General features: G+C 50.1%; 1 protein-coding gene across 1 annotated transcript in view; it reads right to left on the reverse strand.

The window, feature by feature from the left end:
• LOC147660776 (G patch domain-containing protein 3-like) overlaps positions 1-19,279 on the reverse strand; it is a 106,043-nt gene that overhangs the window by 13,744 nt on the left and 73,020 nt on the right. The gene's annotated exons all lie outside the window — the stretch shown is intronic.

Genomic DNA, 19,279 nt, shown 5'->3' on the forward strand with positions numbered 1-19,279 from the left:
GTTTCACCCCTTTAATATTCTTTTTAGAACTGTTTACAGCAATCCCCATCTCAAAGGTGACAAGGTAAACTTTGCAAAGGGTTTACTACTTTACAGCACCAGTTGATGCAATTTTTAAAGTAACGTTTGATTTGTTTCAGCTAGAAACAAAGTTAAAATATTCAAATTATGCAGCATGTGATATGTTATGATATGCAGAAAATGAAACAGCTGCAGAATCCATTAGCTAGACTTGTGAAACAACTCAGCAAGAGTAGAACAAGAAGGTATAGAAGGAACAAACAGGAGAACAAGCCTTAACCCTTTATGCACCGGCACCCTGACGCTGGAAGAGCCCCTTTGTCTTGCAGAGGCTCCACTCTATGTATAGCAATTTAGAAAGTAACTAGGTGCTTTCTTCGTTCTCTTTTTGCCCCAAGGACATTTTTTCTGCCCCAGAAAAACACAACACCCACTACCCACTCCCCTTCAAACTAACATGTGGCACAGGGTATGTTTTATAATGCACTATGCACTTTATAATTTCTGTACATTTTATTGTGTAAGGCAGTTTTTATACTTACTCCCAAAATATTAAATTTACACAATGCAGTTTTGCACTTTAATATCGACGAAGGCCTGTTCTTTCCTAACATGACCGGTTGTGAGTTGGTGCTTATCCACTGCAATGGAATCTAGAACATTTCTGAGACGTAATTTACGATGGATTGTATATTTATTTTATTTTTATGCTTTTATGGTCTTGGAACTGAATAAAGATGATAACGTTGCATAGTGTAAGTCTACGGCAAGCTCTTTGCTATGCTCCTCAGACGACTCTGTCTAGTTGCGGTATATAAATGTCCCCAATATTAAGGGATAAGCAGAGAAAAAGCGGATAACTGAGAATGAGAGAGAGAGCAAGCGATAGAAGGAGGGGCTAGAAAATATTTACTACGAGGAACACTAATTTGGGGGGCGTGACAGGTGCGTTGAGGAGCAGCACGGAGCAGATCGGAGTGAATGACCGTCATCCTGTCCATTATTTTTTTCTCCAAACCTTGCCACAAACAAACTGACAACAAGAAAAAAATTGATGGTCAGTCTGTTTGGCTCATCTAATTATTTTTATCTAGTTTGGGGTGATCCAGGTCCTGCTACCCATGAGTCACCACGTTTCAGGGTCTAATACTGATAAGACAACTGTGGTGGTGGTTAATATATTTGCTGTCGAGATCTGTGCACTCAGTTGTCACAGATCTGAATCATAAAACAGGCCAGTACATTAATATGCTGCCGTAGAGCATAGTCTGTAACCATAGGTCATAGATTTAGATTTTATAAAAGTTTAGTGGGTTAATAAGTATGCTGCAGAGATCCTTCTGTTCCCTGAAAGTTACAGTCCTTTTACAATAACTGTATTATGATATGCCCCATACTCAAACAGCACCATACAACCTGTGGTGTATACATGTGAATCCTGCAGGTTTTAAGACAATCTTTCGACATTGTATTGTTAATATAATAAGTTCCACTAGGTTCGAAAAAACGCTCTCCCAGCCTGCCCTCTCCCAGCCTGTCTCCTCCCTGCCCTCTCCCAGCCTGTCCTCTCCCAGCCTGTTGTCGTGTCTCGGCGGCAGCAGGCAGGAGCGTGCACTGCGTCCCCGAAGTAACAGCCCTAAAGCAAGCAAGAAGTACGCCACCCCCTCCCACCAATCCCTGTTAGGTAGTGGAAATTGTCCAAACTGGGGTGCAGACAGCCCCTCTCACCTTTCGGCCTGGTACCACTGCACCAACCGCACTACTTCCCTACTGACCGTTCTCCACTTCAGCCCCGTCTAAATTATAATTCATGCTTGTGACCCTTTTGCCTGCTTGTGCTTGTTTTCATGACCCTGTTGCCTGCTTGTGCCTCCGTGTGCCCATGTTGCCTGCTTGTGCCTCTGTGTGCCCATGTTGCCTGCTTGTGCCTCTGTGTGCCCATGTTGCCTGCTTGTGCCTCTGTGTGCCCCTGTTGCCTGCTTGTGCCTCCGTGTGCCCCTGTTGCCTGCTTGTGCCTCCGTGTGCCCCTGTTGCCTGCTTGTGCCTGTTTTCGTGCCCCTGTTGCCTGCTTGTGCTTCCGTGTGCCCCTGTTGCCTGCTTGTGCCTTCGTGTGCCCCTATTGCCTGCTTGTGCCTCCGTGTGCCCCTATTGCCTGCTTGTGCCTCCGTGTGCCCCTGTTGCCTGCTTGTGCCTCCGTGTGCCCCTGTTGCCTGCTTGTGCCTCCGTGTGCCCCTGTTGCCTGCTTGTGCCTGCCCCTGTTGCCTGCTTGTGCCTCCGTGTGCCCCTGTTGCCTGCTTGTGCCTCCGTGTGCCCCTGTTGCCTGCTTGTGCCTCCGTTTTCGTGCCCCTGTTGCCTGCTTGTGCCTCCGTTTTCGTGCCCCTGTTGCCTGCTTGTGCCTCCGTTTTCGTGCCCCTGTGTGCCCCTGTTGCCTGCTTGTGCCTCTGTGTGCCCCTGTTGCCTGCTTGTGCCTCTGTGTGCCCCTGTTGCCTGCTTGTGCCTCTGTGTGCCCCTGTTGCCTGCTTGTGCCTCTGTGTGCCCCTGTTGCCTGCTTGTGCCTCTGTGTGCCCCTGTTGCCTGCTTGTGCCTCTGTGTGCCCCTGTTGTCTGCTTGTGCCTCCGTGTGCCCCTGTTGCCTGCTTGTGCTGTGTGGGTGTGTGTGGAGGGCTCTGTGTGGCTGTGTGTGTAGGAAGCTTTGTGTGGCTGTGTGTGTGGGGGGCTCTGTGTAGCTGTGTGTGTGGGGGGCTCTGTGTGTGTGGGGGGTTTTAAGTGGCTGTGTGTGGGGGGCTCTGTGTGGGGTGTGTGTGGGGGGGCTCTGTGTGTGTTTGTGTGTCATTTGCGATAGATAAAGCTAGTGGCATTGTAAATGACAATGCCATTTATTTATGTTAAAAAAAAACATAAATAAAAATAATGTCAAGAGCAATGCCAATAGCTCTAACTTTAACAAAGGCAAAACCATTGCATTGTAAATGCTTGTTATAATTGTAATTTGTTTTTGCATGCACTCTATAAGAGTGCATGTGTCTCCAGTCCCTTCTTCCTTTCACAGCCACGCTCTTGACTACAAACCCTCCTCCTCCCACTGTTCTTTATGTTGCTGCTCCCTCCCACCCCACTTCCCTTGTGTTGCTTGTCCCCCGCTGTCCTCCTTATGTCTGTTGTGTTCCCTCCACGTTCCCACTGCCCCCTTCACCCCTCCTGTTCGTCACAAAAAGGATTAAATAAAGCCAGAAAGCATTCACATATGTGAGTGCTATTTGGCATTGTTCAATTTTTTTTTAGACATTGCACACCAGTGCTAACTGCTGTGCAAAATGGTTTCAAGAAAAAACAACGCTAGGATGCAGTCAACACTAGCAGACATGCCAACTCACACGGTGCCACCGTATGACAAAGTAGATTGGTTCCCATCATCAGCCACCCAGTGAGGAGCAGATATAACATTATGGCTGCGAAAACAAGCTGAAAACCACTGTAAAAGGTGGATTTCAGCTAGTTTTCCGAAACTTTGAACTGCCAACGTCCATTAAGGGGGGGGGGGGGCACGAACACCCCAGGACATTGGCACGAGGCCCACCCCCTCCAAGGCCCCGCACCCTCTTCACAAGGTGAGATTTTTGTTCAAGGTGCAGGTCTGCGAGGGGCGCTAGAGGGCGCCGGGGAAGATGGCCGCACTTGCGTGAGGCTCTGCCGAGATCATCTAAAATTCGCCCATTTATCCTTTAATTCCTGACACCTGCGGCCTGTAATTCAGCTGAGGGAGCCCCGCTACCATCGGGGGCTCGCTGAGACGCTTTTCCCTACGACTGCGGCTGTGCTGAGCGCTCCCGGAGCCGAGCTGCTCGGAGCCGGGATCCTGCTGACTGGGTCTTCGCTCCTCGGGGAGGAGCCGTCCCGCTGCTGCCCGGGCTGTGGACTCCGCTGCTACCTGCGGGTGTTGCTCTGAAGGCGCGGCGCCTGGATCCTGCGATAGCGGTGCGGCGGCGGTGCATGTGGGACTTACCCGGAGTGGCGCCGGAACATCGGACGGCCTGGACCCGGCCCTGCTGGTTTTGGTGAGTGGGGCAAGGCGCTACGCTAGCCCGGGGCTGCGGAGGTGGCGCCGGGCCGCGCTAAGCCTCGCCGCGCGAGCTGTGGCTGGCGGGGGCAGGGGGAGGAGGCCTACGGCGAGGCGGAGTGGCGGAGCTATGGCTCTGAGCAGAGCGCGACATTAACCTAGGCTGTGTTGGTGCATTACCCTAGACGCTGACAGACTGCTGAGGTGCCTCAATACACTGGATATCTGTGGGCCTGCAGCGCGCCCGCCATTTTGTGGCACTGAACCCCGGAAACATTGGAAATTGAGCTCCGGCCGGTGCCCCACACCCAGCGGCCACAGACTCGGATGCGGGTGCTGGCAGGGGGGGAATTCCGTGGTTGTGGTCCTGGCGACATGGACATTTGACTACTTTGGGGAATATCGGATCATTGTTCTGCGGGAGAGCTGAGAGGCTACTTGGAGATCGGCTTGGTGCGCTTTTCCCGCCGAGTGCGGTGGATCTGCCTGTATTGCATTAAGGATAACTGCGAAGGGCTGGGTCTGCCCCTTGGTGTGGGACAGCTAGTATATGCTTTGAGACTGCTTGGGGCGCCTCGCCTGGTGTATCTGCCCTACATTTCTGCGACTTTGCCTGGGCTGTGTTGCTCGCCACCATGGGCAGACCGGAAAGGAATCAACCGAAAATCACGTTTGAGGCAAAAAAAACTGCGCTCATGTCTTCTCAGGCTCCCACTGACTCGGACCAGGGGGGGGATATGGGTGGTGCCCCGAATTTGGAATCTACACTGGTAGCCATGCAGAAGACTCTACAATCCATTGAAGGCACCATGGAATCAGTTAATCACCGCCTTGACCAAATGGCAACGCAATTTGACCGCCAAAACGAGCGGATGGGGGAGGTGGAACAGAGAGTATCTGCCACGGAGGATGGACTAGCCACGGTCTCATCTAAAGTATTCAGTATGGAGAGGGTGTTGGCGGTCATACAAGCGAAGAACGAGGAGTTGGAAGGGAGGTCCAGAAGGAACAATGTTCGCGTCACGGGCCTACCAGAATCCACGAATGTTGGACGCATGGAGGACTACATGGAACGCATGCTCATCGACATATTTGGGGCTGACCAACTGTCTCGTGTCTTTATAGTGGAACGTGCCCATCGCTCTCTGGCTAAACGACCTCCGCCTGGGGCGCCGCCGCGACCAATCGTGGCCAGAATCCTGAACTATAGGGACCGGGATACTATTCTACGTCTTGCAAGGGAAAAGGGCTCCATAGCCTACCAGGGTAACAAACTTGAGTTCTATCCTGACTTCACCATGGCGGTGCAGACAGCTCGAAAAGAATTTGCCACGGTGAAACAGATGCTGAGAGCTGAGGACGTTGCTTATCCCATGTTGTATCCCGCACGACTTCTGATTGGCCCTCCCTCGGATAATAAGATTTTTTCTTCCCCCAAGGCGGCCATGGACTACGCCAAAAAACTGAAAAAACGGGCTAAAGAGCCGAATGGACGTCGGGACGGTGAAGATGAGAGGCAGGATGAGGTCGCCTGAACTGTTATGCGCCGTTAGCTGCGGCAGGGGAGCTGCTACGGGGTACCGAGCTAGGTCACCTACACTGTTCTACACTTAGTTGACGTTGCCAGCTCACACAGCCCACTGGTGCCTGAATTGCTTTGAAATGCCAACATGTATGTTGAGGGGGAAGGGACACTCTGGCCGGTGGTGTCTCTACGAATGATGTACTATTGCTATTGGCTGGACCATTTCTAATGTGGGCTCGGTGGGGGGCCTGGCTGCTGATCATTAGACCTGGGGAGACTTGCGCGAGGGCCGCGCTGCTAGCTACAAGCATTCTCAGCTACAGTTATTACACTATTGGTTGTAGACACATCAAGGGATGCTCTAGGCAATGCACTGATGTTTTACTGCTCATTACTTGATGCCATGCTCATGAGAATGGGGCTGCAGGGTTGGGGATATCACTATTAAGTATGGTCTACACTCTCGTCAATTATTGGCGGGAGTAGTGTGCCGCTACGCCCCCTGATATGGGAGATCCCCACACACAGTTGTTTGAATTGTTGGGGTTTGCAAGGGGGGGGGGGGGGTACGGGATGGCTTTGGCAAATTGGGAATGCTGAAGTGGGTGGTGGGGTGGGGGATGGGTTTTTGGGGTTCGTTGGGGGATTGTTCCTTTTCCTGGTCAAGGGCGGGGGATCTGAGATGTCGATGGACTGTGTTCGGAGCTTCTGGTGGGGGATCGGTCTTTGTTACAGAGGTACTCATGTCACTTCCAGGTCGAGGGGTGAGGTGGGTTGGCCTCTAGGGTGGGAGCTGGTGAAGGACTATTTGCTTCTGGGATGTTTGAAGGTTTGGCGATATGGATAGGGGGGGGGGGGTAAACTCACGTGTGTTACTTGGAATGTGCGGGGTCTCAATAGGCCGCAAAAGACTCGACAAATGCTTGCTTTTTTTAATAGGCATGGTGCACAGGTAGTGTTTCTTCAAGAGACACACCTTAAGGGTAAGGCGGCTGAAATGGTGGGCAAACAGTGGGCGGGGGTGCGACTGGCTACGACATACTCTTCCTACGCAGGAGGGGTGATGATTCTGATAAAGAGAAATGTCCCCTTTGAAGTGACTCATGAAGAGATTGACCAGGATGGCAGATATATCATTGTACAGGGTAAATTGTGTGGTACGCTGATCACTCTTCTCAATGTATATGGTCCAAATGTCGATGATCCTGATTTCTTTGTTGCACTCTGGAACAAAATTTATATGCTTCCGCCATTGGCTATCCTCTGTGGGGGGGATTGGAATGTCACGCTGGATTCCGATCTGTACAAAAAACATGACAGGCCCTATGTGCGCAAGAAAGCGGTGGATGCGGTATGTGAGGGTATGAATGGGCTGCAACTGCTGGATGTACGGAGATTGCGCAATCCGACCAAGCGGGCAGGAACTTGTTACACGTCGGCGCATGATACATGGTCGAGATTGGATTACTGGCTAGTGACTCGAGATGTTAGTGGTTGGGTGGTGGATGCTGCACATCTGCCTCGTACTATCTCTGACCATGCGCCTGTTACACTGGTGCTGCAGCTCCCAACGCATGCTCCCGCTCCTTTCACTTGGCGACTCTCTCCTGGGGTGTTGACTGATCAGGTGTTATGTGAGCGACTGAGACAGATAATTGAGGAGTTTTTTGTGAACAATGTGGGGTCCGTTGACAATATGAGTACTGTGTGGGAGGCTTTCAAAGTGACGGTGAGAGGGGCGTGTATTGGTCTGAGGTCAGGGGTGCTCACGTCCATCAGGGACTCCATGACCAGGCTAGAAAGAGAGTTGTTGGTTCTGGAGCGGCGACTGGAGGAAGGTGCGGAGGGCACGTTACTGGCTGACATTAGATCAAAAGTCACTGAATATAACGATTTGGCGGAGCAGGAGGTGAAATTCCTGTCCAAACATGCTACAGCTAGGTATTATGGCGAAGGGGGTAGGCCGGGAAAGGGACTTGCGGATCGAATTAGGGACCCATGGGCACGCCACTGCACGGTACAAGAGATTGAGGATCAAGGGAACGTCGTGACTAGTACGGATGGTATTTTAGCCTGTTTCTCGAAACATTATGCGCAGCTCTATGAGCGCAGGGACACGGCGGATGAGGAGGCAGTGAATCGGTATTTAGAGGACATCGCCTTGGTATGGCTATCCAGGGGTCAGCAGGAATTCCTAATGCATCATGTCACTGAGGCGGAGTTTAGAGACGCAATAGCAGCTCTCCCGAATGGGAAGGCGGCTGGCACGGATGGTTTGCCCTCCGAATTTTATAAAACGTATGCAGATCTGCTGATCCCGCAACTGGCACTGGTCTTGGAAGAAGCATTTGAGTGTGGACGGCTTCCGGCGACTATGAGAGAGGCGCTATTGGTAGCACTGCCTAAACCAGGGAAACCACCGAATAAGTGCGACTCGTATCGTCCCCTTTCACTTATGAACACCGATGTTAAGATAATTGCCAAAGTTTTAGCCACGAGATTGCGTTTTCTTCTGCCGGTCATGGTGCTGCCGGATCAATCGGGGTTTGTTCCCCTCAGATCCACTACACACAATTTGAGGGCACTGTTTGCTGTACTACACCTGCTTAAACCAGAACTGGCTGCAGCTGCAGTCATGCTTGACACGGCCAAGGCCTTCGATTCAGTGGCGTGGAAGTATATGTTGGCTGTTCTACACCGGATGGGGGTGCCTTTCTTTTTTACGTCGCTTATTGCCCTCTTGTATACTGCGCCCACGGCAAGAGTTAGGGTCAACGGTCATGTGTCTTCCTCGTTTCCGATTCAGAGGGGGACGAGGCAGGGTTGCCCTCTCTCACCATTACTGTTTGCCATCATGATGGAGCCGTTGGCCTGTATCTTGAGGCAGAGATATGCGGAAGCGGCGTTGAAGTTCCCTCTTAGATCTTTGGCTGTGTCCATGTATGCTGACGACATGGTCCTCTATGTTAGGGACCCGGTGCTCCATCTTGAAAATATACTCCGGGAATTCATTAAGTTTGGTCACCACTCCGGACTAACCATAAATTGGGACAAATCTGTAGTGTTACCACTCACGGACGCAACTCACCAAATTCCATTGGAATTCCCGCTGGAATAGGCGACAGAGTCGGTTCGATATTTAGGCATCTGGGTACATAGGGATTGCCAAGAAGTCATACGGGCTAACTATGGCGTAGCCATCTCTAAGTTAGAAGATCAGGTAGCGCGGTGGACTTGTCTACCACTGACCCTGGCTGATCGAGTATCCTTAATTAAAATGGTAGTGTTGCCGAAATTTCTTTATCTTTTTGTGAACATTCCTGTCCCGTTGAAATCGCATTTCTTTGCAAGAATGAGATCCCTTTTGATATCTCTCACCTGGGCCGGCAAGAAGCCACGTGTAACTTGGGAGGTACTGGTTAAGCCGTATGCACTGGGAGGGTTCGCCCTGCCGGACATGAGGCTTTATTATCTCTGCGCACAGGCGCATTTCGCGAGTTACTGGTTGAATGCCCCGCCATATACCCCGCATGTGGCACTTGAGGCAAGTGCGGTTTTGCCATATCCACTGAGGGCCATGATAGTTAACGAACATTCGGTATTCGAGAAGGGGGAGATGGACACTGTGCGAATCACGGCGACCGCCTGGGAGGGCCTGGGTAGACGGGCTGCCAGGTTGCCGTTATATGCACCGGTTATGCCGCTACTTTATCACTCAGGTATTTCAGTATCCAGCGAGATTGGAGGATTACAGGTTCTGAGGGAAGCCGGACTACAAACTATGGGGGACCTATTTCCTGGGGCATCGTTTCTCTCCTTGCAGGCCATGACAGCTCGCTCAACTAACGCAGGTATGGCTACCTTTATCTATGTTAGGCTTCGGGCTGCAATAAGAGATTTGTTTCCAACGTACCCAGGGGAGCCGTTAACACTCGGGGCTTTACAACTACTTTACACGGCTAAAGACAGGACTAAATTGCTCTCAAAACTATATAAAGCTGCGCAGGAGGATGAGGGAGGGGGCCCCCTGATATGGGAGATCCCCACACACAGTTGTTTGAATTGTTGGGGTTTGCAAGGGGGGGGGGGGGGTACGGGATGGCTTTGGCAAATTGGGAATGCTGAAGTGGGTGGTGGGGTGGGGGATGGGTTTTTGGGGTTCGTTGGGGGATTGTTCCTTTTCCTGGTCAAGGGCGGGGGATCTGAGATGTCGATGGACTGTGTTCGGAGCTTCTGGTGGGGGATCGGTCTTTGTTACAGAGGTACTCATGTCACTTCCAGGTCGAGGGGTGAGGTGGGTTGGCCTCTAGGGTGGGAGCTGGTGAAGGACTATTTGCTTCTGGGATGTTTGAAGGTTTGGCGATATGGATAGGGGGGGGGGTAAACTCACGTGTGTTACTTGGAATGTGCGGGGTCTCAATAGGCCGCAAAAGACTCGACAAATGCTTGCTTTTTTTAATAGGCATGGTGCACAGGTAGTGTTTCTTCAAGAGACACACCTTAAGGGTAAGGCGGCTGAAATGGTGGGCAAACAGTGGGCGGGGGTGCGACTGGCTACGACATACTCTTCCTACGCAGGAGGGGTGATGATTCTGATAAAGAGAAATGTCCCCTTTGAAGTGACTCATGAAGAGATTGACCAGGATGGCAGATATATCATTGTACAGGGTAAATTGTGTGGTACGCTGATCACTCTTCTCAATGTATATGGTCCAAATGTCGATGATCCTGATTTCTTTGTTGCACTCTGGAACAAAATTTATATGCTTCCGCCATTGGCTATCCTCTGTGGGGGGGATTGGAATGTCACGCTGGATTCCGATCTGTACAAAAAACATGACAGGCCCTATGTGCGCAAGAAAGCGGTGGATGCGGTATGTGAGGGTATGAATGGGCTGCAACTGCTGGATGTACGGAGATTGCGCAATCCGACCAAGCGGGCAGGAACTTGTTACACGTCGGCGCATGATACATGGTCGAGATTGGATTACTGGCTAGTGACTCGAGATGTTAGTGGTTGGGTGGTGGATGCTGCACATCTGCCTCGTACTATCTCTGACCATGCGCCTGTTACACTGGTGCTGCAGCTCCCAACGCATGCTCCCGCTCCTTTCACTTGGCGACTCTCTCCTGGGGTGTTGACTGATCAGGTGTTATGTGAGCGACTGAGACAGATAATTGAGGAGTTTTTTGTGAACAATGTGGGGTCCGTTGACAATATGAGTACTGTGTGGGAGGCTTTCAAAGTGACGGTGAGAGGGGCGTGTATTGGTCTGAGGTCAGGGGTGCTCACGTCCATCAGGGACTCCATGACCAGGCTAGAAAGAGAGTTGTTGGTTCTGGAGCGGCGACTGGAGGAAGGTGCGGAGGGCACGTTACTGGCTGACATTAGATCAAAAGTCACTGAATATAACGATTTGGCGGAGCAGGAGGTGAAATTCCTGTCCAAACATGCTACAGCTAGGTATTATGGCGAAGGGGGTAGGCCGGGAAAGGGACTTGCGGATCGAATTAGGGACCCATGGGCACGCCACTGCACGGTACAAGAGATTGAGGATCAAGGGAACGTCGTGACTAGTACGGATGGTATTTTAGCCTGTTTCTCGAAACATTATGCGCAGCTCTATGAGCGCAGGGACACGGCGGATGAGGAGGCAGTGAATCGGTATTTAGAGGACATCGCCTTGGTATGGCTATCCAGGGGTCAGCAGGAATTCCTAATGCATCATGTCACTGAGGCGGAGTTTAGAGACGCAATAGCAGCTCTCCCGAATGGGAAGGCGGCTGGCACGGATGGTTTGCCCTCCGAATTTTATAAAACGTATGCAGATCTGCTGATCCCGCAACTGGCACTGGTCTTGGAAGAAGCATTTGAGTGTGGACGGCTTCCGGCGACTATGAGAGAGGCGCTATTGGTAGCACTGCCTAAACCAGGGAAACCACCGAATAAGTGCGACTCGTATCGTCCCCTTTCACTTATGAACACCGATGTTAAGATAATTGCCAAAGTTTTAGCCACGAGATTGCGTTTTCTTCTGCCGGTCATGGTGCTGCCGGATCAATCGGGGTTTGTTCCCCTCAGATCCACTACACACAATTTGAGGGCGCTGTTTGCTGTACTACACCTGCTTAAACCAGAACTGGCTGCAGCTGCAGTCATGCTTGACACGGCCAAGGCCTTCGATTCAGTGGCGTGGAAGTATATGTTGGCTGTTCTACACCGGATGGGGGTGCCTTTCTTTTTTACGTCGCTTATTGCCCTCTTGTATACTGCGCCCACGGCAAGAGTTAGGGTCAACGGTCATGTGTCTTCCTCGTTTCCGATTCAGAGGGGGACGAGGCAGGGTTGCCCTCTCTCACCATTACTGTTTGCCATCATGATGGAGCCGTTGGCCTGTATCTTGAGGCAGAGATATGCGGAAGCGGCGTTGAAGTTCCCTCTTAGATCTTTGGCTGTGTCCATGTATGCTGACGACATGGTCCTCTATGTTAGGGACCCGGTGCTCCATCTTGAAAATATACTCCGGGAATTCATTAAGTTTGGTCACCACTCCGGACTAACCATAAATTGGGACAAATCTGTAGTGTTACCACTCACGGACGCAACTCACCAAATTCCATTGGAATTCCCGCTGGAATAGGCGACAGAGTCGGTTCGATATTTAGGCATCTGGGTACATAGGGATTGCCAAGAAGTCATACGGGCTAACTATGGCGTAGCCATCTCGAAGTTAGAAGATCAGGTAGCGCGGTGGACTTGTCTACCACTGACCCTGGCTGATCGAGTATCCTTAATTAAAATGGTAGTGTTGCCGAAATTTCTTTATCTTTTTGTGAACATTCCTGTCCCGTTGAAATCGCATTTCTTTGCAAGAATGAGATCCCTTTTGATATCTCTCACCTGGGCCGGCAAGAAGCCACGTGTAACTTGGGAGGTACTGGTTAAGCCGTATGCACTGGGAGGGTTCGCCCTGCCGGACATGAGGCTTTATTATCTCTGCGCACAGGCGCATTTCGCGAGTTACTGGTTGAATGCCCCGCCATATACCCCGCATGTGGCACTTGAGGCAAGTGCGGTTTTGCCATATCCACTGAGGGCCATGATAGTTAACGAACATTCGGTATTCGAGAAGGGGGAGATGGACACTGTGCGAATCACGGCGACCGCCTGGGAGGGCCTGGGTAGACGGGCTGCCAGGTTGCCGTTATATGCACCGGTTATGCCGCTACTTTATCACTCAGGTATTTCAGTATCCAGCGAGATTGGAGGATTACAGGTTCTGAGGGAAGCCGGACTACAAACTATGGGGGACCTATTTCCTGGGGCATCGTTTCTCTCCTTGCAGGCCATGACAGCTCGCTCAACTAACGCAGGTATGGCTACCTTTATCTATGTTAGGCTTCGGGCTGCAATAAGAGATTTGTTTCCAACGTACCCAGGGGAGCCGTTAACACTCGGGGCTTTACAACTACTTTACACGGCTAAAGACAGGACTAAATTGCTCTCAAAACTATATAAAGCTGCGCAGGAGGATGAGGGAGGGGGCGCAGTCCTGGCTAGAGCACGGTGGGATCGGAGCCTTCCAGAACCACTGAGTGATGACGAATGGAATGAATGTTGAACCATGACCGGGGGGTATGTGATAAATGGTAATTTCCGCCTTCTGCATTATAAGTATCTACATCAGTGGTATTACACGCCGGTTCAGCTGGTTCGATATGGTCTTCGGGCTACTGCTCAGTGTGTCAGGTGTGGTGCTGATGACGCTGACTTTGTGCGCCTGGCCTGGGGATGCTCGCGTGTGTATGACTTCTGGAGGGCGGTGACCGAGAGGCTGACTGTCATGACGTCGACTGAAGTTAAGCTGGATGTGCGCCTCTGTCTTTTGGGCATCGCCTCTGGTGTGTCAGCGCAATCGCAACGGCTTGTGGTGCTGGCGCTACAATTGGCTAAGAGGAGAGTTGCTATAGGATGGGGAGGGAGGAGGGCACCTGATGTGCAGCTGTGGCTGAATGACATGGCTTACTGCAGGGACCAACTGCACTGTTACTATGAGGGAATGCCGGAGAAGTCTCGCCCGCGAGACGTGTGGGCTCCGTTTACGCTCTATATGCTGTCCCTAGCTGATACTGATAGCGAAAGGAGTGCGTCCGCTGACTTGTCAGGGGGAGACCGGGAATCTGCTTGTGTGCAACCCGAGTGTGGGAGAGATGAATGTCCTGTCTAGTATGTCTGCGCTGTGGTACTCATTGGGGTCTTTACGTGTGCTATGGGAGGTTGGCGTGGCCTAGCTGCCTTCCGGTGTCTCGCTATGGTTTGTGTACAGCGGGAGAGACTGTTTAATGGTTGCCTACCCTATTGACGTGCTTCTTGCCGACTACTGGACCGGCTGACTTTTGGACACTGTACATATCGAACTTGGAATGCTCACTCAGGCCAGGATTGGAAGGGTTGGGGGGGAGTTGGGGCTGGTTGTTGCTTGACTTTGTTTCTGCAAAACTTGAAAATGAGACAGAGATCACATGAGGGCTATACGGCCAAAATCTACTGGTGTGCTTTGAACACTGCATTTAGATCATCTGTGGTGCCTTCATGAGCTAGGTTTTCCGGATCATGCACTTGAGCCGGTGATGTAAGTTACTAAGCTCGTCTATATTGTATGGTACACTGATTGCGGCCGGCCCTGACAGTGGGTTGTAGGCACACCGCTGTGTATATGAATATTGTGCAATAAAGGTCTACCAAAAAAAAAAAAAAAAAAAAAAAAAAGTGGCAGGTCTGCACTAGCTTTGTCATAGCAAACTACTTGAGCCACTTCAGACCTCCGCCTCAAATCAGATCAGGAGGAGGAGACCCAGCCAGGCACCAAAAAAAACGCCAATGCCTGGAGAAAAGCAGGATGAGCCGTAAAGGGTGCCAACATCAATAACGCCTTGAGAAAAGAAGACAGGTTATAAAAAAAATGTTTTTTTTTAAAAAAAAGGCAAAACAAGAATTTGCCAGCAGTCTGTAAAGTGAACCAGGTAGTCTGAATATACTGTTCTGTGGACATTCAATCATGCTTTAAGCGCAGTGTTTGTTTTTCTGCACACCGTAACAGCGAGGCCTCTCTGCACTCACTGCAAGGGGTGCAGAGAGTCCGTCAGCCAACTTGCCTAACCATCATGCTTTTACAGGCATTGATCCAAAGCTGAACCAGTGTGGATATCATATTCTCTTTTTGTGGGGTTCCGGACATAAACATTTATTTGATCTATTAAAGATGAGAAAATCTGCAAAATGACCCTCAAAGTGACCCCAGCACTCAGCCTTAGTTCCCTCCTTCACAACTTGAAGGGAATTGCAAGGCACGTGCAGCAGATAGCACAGTAAAAAGTTTGTTAAAATGAACAGTCTCCTTAAAGACTAGGAGCCCCCAAAAAGAAAGCATCTCTTGGTGTACACTCCACACATTTCCCCTGGCCGCACCTACAAACATGTTTTCCTATGGCTCCCTTATTGGTATCACTTAATTGGAGATGGTATCAACAAAGGGTTTGTGGGGCTGAAATCAGAGTTTTCCCAGATTTCTGGGAATGACAGTCTTTTGTCAGAAAATCAACATTTTTTTACACAGTTTTGGCATTTTACTGGGACAGACTATTTTTGCTATTTTTTGTGCTTTCGACCTTCTTCCAGTTAATGGTAGAAATGGGTATGAAAGCAATAATGGATTCTGAAAAACTATACATTTTTAGAAAGTAGAAACACTTCTTAATTCAGCAAGGGGTCATTTGTGTAGATCCTTCAAGGTTTCTATATAGAAACGAACAGTTGAAAATAGGAAAAATTGAAAAGGAGTTGAAAAAAAACAGCCATTTGTGCCAACGATTTCACCTGTAACAACTTCTAATTATGACAGATGTTTGAAAGCAATATGCCGTTACATCCGCTGGACCTTTCTGGTTGTGGGGATAAAAAGGACTTGTAGGTTCACCAAGACCCCAACAAACCCCAAGCCAATAACTGAGCAGCGTCTTGCAATGTTTTTTTTATTATGTACAGGGTATATAGCAATTAATTTTGGAAAATATATATAGTGAAAAGTCTGGATGAAAGACACCTATGTATTTCTGAAATTGGATCAAATTATAGCGTTTGGAAACAGTAGCTACGTGCACATTTCCAAAATTGTGAGTACCCATAGTAGCATGAGAATTATAGGACAGTTTTCAAAGTGACTTCTTTCTTACACATGGTCTTTAATTTGAAAGGCAGAAATGCATCAAAAGGCAATAGGTAATAACAGTTGCTCTACAATTCTGTGTTACCCCAAGTCTCCTGATAAAAATGGTACTTCACTTGTGTGGGTTGGCCTATTGCCCGCAGCAGGAAACGTGGACACTTCATTTTTACAGTGAAAACGGACCCTTTTTATGCCAAGTGCCTAGCTGGAGATTTTGATCCATAGCTCTGCTGGCCCACAGGGAAACCTAGCAACCCTATACATTTTTGAAAACTAGACACTCAGGGGAATCCAGGATGGGGTGACTTGTTTGTCTCTCATCAGGTTCTGTTACTCAGAATCCCTTGCGAACCTCAAACTTTGTAAAAAAAACACATTTTCCTCACATTTCTGTGGTAGAAAGTTCTGGAATCTACGTAGATCTGAACCCACCCAGCATTCCCCAAAGCCTTCCGGGATGGGGGGGGGGGGGGGGGGGGGGGGTCACATGAGTTTTTGGTCCAGGGCTTGGCGGCCATCTAGGGAAACTTACCAAACCCACACGTTTCTGAAAAATAGAGACCGGGGGAGTCCAGGGAGGTATGGCTTGCATGGATCCCCCAACATTCCCTACCCAGAATCCCCTGCAAACGTCAAATTTTGATGAAAAAAAAACCAGATCTCTCAAATTTTCTGTGTGGGAAAGTTGTAGGATCACCGGGCTGACACAAATTTCCTACCACCTTGCGTACCCCCACGTCTCCTGATAAAAATGATACCTCACTCGCATGGGTGGGTCAAGTACCCACAACAGGCAAGGGCCCAAAATTTACTGGGGAGACATCAAAATTACCTATCACAAAATAACCAGTTTTTTTAAGCGGGGGTCCACCTGGGTTTTTGGCCCGGCCACCTTGGGAAACAACCAAACCCACACATTTCTGACAACTAGACACCCGGGGGAGTCCAGCGAGGTATGGCTTGCGTGGATTTCCCAAAGTTTTCCTACCCCGCTCTGACGCCCCTGAGGTGGGCAGATCAGGGGCTACTGCCCCCATCTATCTCCTGGAGGGGTTGGGAGAAAGACTGTGGCATTTTTGGGGAGTGGGTGGGGGCATCCTGGGCAGCCCACACTCCTAAATTTAAAAAAAAATCTATATTTCCTGATGACTATTGGGCTTTCCGCCCTCCCTGGGAGGCAGAACAGGGGCTTTTACCCCTATCTGCCTCCCGGGGGGGGAGGGCGGGCAGAAAGACTGGCACTTTTTTTTAGGTGGGTGACATTGGCATGCCCATTTCGGGCAGCCCCTGACCCCAAGTATGTTAAAAAAAAACAAAACCCTGGTGCCTTGTTGGCTTTCTGGAGCAGCCCCCACCTTGAACTACCTGGGGCCTAGCGGGCTTTCAGCACCCCGGGGGGCAGTTAAGGGGCTATTGCCCCGTATGCCTATGGGGGCGGGGGGGGACTGTAGCATTTTTGGGTGGAAAGGGGGCATTGTCATGCCAATTCTGGGCAGCCCCCACCCCATAGTATATGAAAAAAAAATCCCTGGTGCCTTGTGGGCTTTCTGCCCACCACCCGGGGGAAGGGGGGGGGCAGATCTTGGGCAACTGCCTCCATCTGCTTCCTGGGGATGGGGGAAGGGGGGGGGGGGAAGAGGCAGACTGGCATTATTCAGGGGTGGGGTCATTGGCATGCGAATTCTGGCAGCCCCGCCCCAAGCTTTGGAGAGAAAAAAATCCCTGGCGCCAAGTGGGCTTTCTGCCCCTCTGGGGGCAAGTAAGGGGCTACTGTCCCATCTACCTCCTTTGGGGGGAGGTGGGGGGGCAGAAAGTTGTAGGCCTTCTTGGGGGGGGGGGGCGGGGGGTTTAGGGTGAGAGCATTGGCATGCCCATTCTCGCCAGCCCCCACCACTGTCATATAACAACAAATCCCTGGTGCCCAAGGTGCTTTGACGGGGGCAGATTGGGGGCTACAGAAAGACTGTCTGGCATAATTTTATAGGGGGCGCAAAGGCCTTTGCCCATGGGGCTAATCCCCCCTCCCTGGTGGCTAGTGGGTGGAACCCTGCTTGGGGATCGCCCTCCTCTCCCATGTACTTCTCTCTCCACTACGTTCCTTATTATTTTCTCTCATCAGTGTTCTTTCCCTCCAGTTCACTGTGCTGCTCTCTTGACTGTGTGCTTCACTCCCTTCCTAGGTGCTAACGTTGCTCTCTTACTCGTTTGCTTCTTCCCCCACCCTCACTTTGCTCTCGCTCGTGTGCTTCCGCTCTTTTTTCTCCTTTTTTGATGTTCTACTGCATTAAAATGTTTGTGGTGCTGTACAGCATGACCAGAAGACAATGGGGGAGCCCATTCATCTTAAAGGCTATTCCTATTGGCTTTGCCAATTGTTTTATAAACCCAGGAGAGGAATACTTTTCTGGTAACAAAAGTAAAAGGAGGACAGACTTGTGTGATGAAGCCATTCAAACTACCACTCTGAACTGCATCCTTACATTACGAAGAGGTATACGAGATTAGCAAAATGATATCATTTCATGTTTCTTTTACTTGCACTTCTTAAAAGCAGTAGGGTGACGCTCCTCCGCCATAGCGGAGGAGCTACCACTGTATGCAAGTCAAATCAACCGTAGAATTCTTCGAGTCTATCAGGTGTTCTGTGGCAGGGGGACTTACCAATCAAACCTCATCTCGAGGGAAAAAAAAGAAAAGGTATAGTCGCACGATTTTAATTACCGAAACATCGCAAATGCATCCAACCAGACGTTTTCGCTTTTACAAGGTTAGCACAGGGGGTTTGACTACAGTAACGTATCATCTTGCAGCCATATGCAGACAGGTCAGTGAATCATTCAGGAGATACAGACTCTGAATCAAACCTCCTGTACAACTTCAAGTATCAACATTTGTATTACATAGATGCAACATCTTGTATCCCGCTACAAGTACTCCGTGACCTTCAGGAAATCTACAGGAAACTGTTCTTCATCACCTTGGATAAAACTCCAAACAAAGGACACATAAACCGAAAGGACACAAACCGAAAGGTCTGTTGCGCATGCCTCAACAGCAGGATTTGTGCTAGTAAGCTGATGAGAACTGCTAGCAGCATCAGATGCACTGCTTGAGGTTCGTCAGAAATAGCACACACACTAGACAGAGGCAAGCTCTGTCCAAACAAGAGCAACAATGCAAGAAAAACAAACCCCATCCAGGAAGCCAGCCGGAGTACAATTGGTACCACTCAGAAAGTGGAAAACAACTAATAAGCCAATTCCTGTCTCCTTTGGAACAGATGGGAAAAATGTGAAATTAATGTAATGGTTGGTGATGCCTGGGTAAGAAGAGACGCTGGTGGAGTGCCCAAAATTGCAGCTTTGACCAATGTTTTTAGCAGCTATTCCGCTCGGGTCTGCCAGTGCAGGCCATTCCAAAACTACTGGGAAATCACAATCAATGGGACACA

This window comes from Lissotriton vulgaris, unplaced genomic scaffold, assembly GCF_964263255.1.
Source record: "Lissotriton vulgaris unplaced genomic scaffold, aLisVul1.2 SCAFFOLD_1014, whole genome shotgun sequence".
Lineage (NCBI taxonomy): Eukaryota > Metazoa > Chordata > Amphibia > Caudata > Salamandridae > Lissotriton > Lissotriton vulgaris.